Below are 1880 nucleotides of genomic sequence, written 5' to 3'. Positions count from 1 at the left end.
AAAAAAAAAAATATATATATATATATAACTCTTTTACATCTAATTCAATTTTTAAAGTTTTGTTTAATTCTTTTTAAATTAACTTTTATTCAAATAATTACATCGTTTGTTGGAGTAAACCTACGTATACTTTAACAAAGTTACGAAAAAAAAACATTTTGAGTAACTTTTCAAATCAAATTAACGAATTAGTACGTAAATTTAGACCTTAGAAATAAAATCATTTAATTATTTTACATAAAAGACATCAAATATTTGTAAAATAAGCGTTTAAAATTGTTTTTCGAAGCATCTAACGTCACGTATTTACCTCTGTTTTAATGTAGACAAATAAGAATTGATGTAATCTGCACTTAAAATTTATACAACAGAACTAAAAAAATGAAATGATAATAAAACTTCCGTTATTATTATTATTTTTATTGCTTATTGTTTATATTTTAAACCGTTCTTTAACTGTTACGATATCCGAGCGACGTTAAAGACGATACGACATTGAACAATCTGCCAAAGAATTGCTTCCCCGAGTAATATAATAAAATAAATAAAGAGGAAAAATATATATATATATCTTAGGAAAAGAAAGATTTAAATATATATTTATACCTTATCTGAATAAATAAAAGCGTAGTTAAAGTGGACCGCGTAGGCATGAAAATAAACAAAGACTTATCTATCTGCATGTAACACACGAAATATCTTACTTTATTGCATTTTTAACTGCAAGCTTATTTTTTTTCCCCGTGCAACATTGATTATTCCCAAGTACGGTACAAACTGTTACGGTTCGAGTTTGCCAGCAGCACAATTAGTGTCACCCAATCAATCACTCAAAATACATTAATAATAATGCCTAGAAGAGCGGCAACAGTTGCGGGCTATCTGCTGATGTGAGGGGTTTTTTTTTGTTTTTTTCTACGTCCCTTATTAATATATTTATAAATAATTACTTAGTAATTTGTGTCGGTATCATTATTATCGGAAATATTTCGAATCCGAAGAAAGAGTATTAAAAATAAATCCAATAGTAAGAGCGAAAGGAGGAGTTGGGAGAGAAAAACGATTTTTATAAAGAAATTCCCTCATCCTGAAAATCAATATTATTATTACTCGGAGTGTTAGAGATTGTCAAAGTAAAATTTATCGAAGTAAATTTAACAAAGATCGAATTTATTAAAGTGTTTATTACTTTTCACGAGGGAAGAAATTTTAATAATGTTGTAATTTATGATGCGAATCTTAAATGAATGCAATGCCGTAATTACGCTTAATATGAGATGGATAAAATTAAACATTTTTAGTCTTTTCGGTTAGTCGAAACTTTCATAAATATCCGGAGATATCCGAGAGCATCCAAAGATGCGGAAAGAGAGATGATGTAATGAAATCCTCATAAATAATCCCAGCTAGGTTGAATGCCCTTTGGGGCACCAATTATATCAGTTATACCGAGTAGATGTATCGCAAATTAACAGAAAAATATATGATTTTATATTATACTTTTACAGTACATTCTAATTTCAAATCTATATATATTTTAACTCTAAAAACATCCTGTATCCTAGATACAATGAGGGACTATAGAGATAAATTTGGTATTTTTCCTTTATTATTTCCCATATATAATTACGAAAAACTAGAAAGAGCAGAGAAGCTTATCGGTGGCATTTACATTTAAATTTTAATAACCCAAATTCAAATTTAGGTAGCGGATAAGAAATCAAAAAATTCGATTTATATTATATTACCTTTACAGCTTCGTTATTTAAATAATTATTTAAAAAGAAATAACAAAATGCTAAGAGTACGGAAGACGAGGAATCAACACACACATTTGAATTTTGACAGGAGAAATTCTCTCGGCCGATCTTCTTTGCTTA

This window comes from Centruroides sculpturatus, unplaced genomic scaffold (genome assembly GCF_000671375.1).
Source record: "Centruroides sculpturatus isolate CEXI.00-Female unplaced genomic scaffold, Cexi_2.0 scaffold526, whole genome shotgun sequence".
Taxonomy (NCBI): Eukaryota; Metazoa; Arthropoda; class Arachnida; order Scorpiones; family Buthidae; genus Centruroides; species Centruroides sculpturatus.
The sequence above is the reverse complement of the archived record's forward strand: the minus strand, read 5'-3'. Positions refer to the sequence as shown.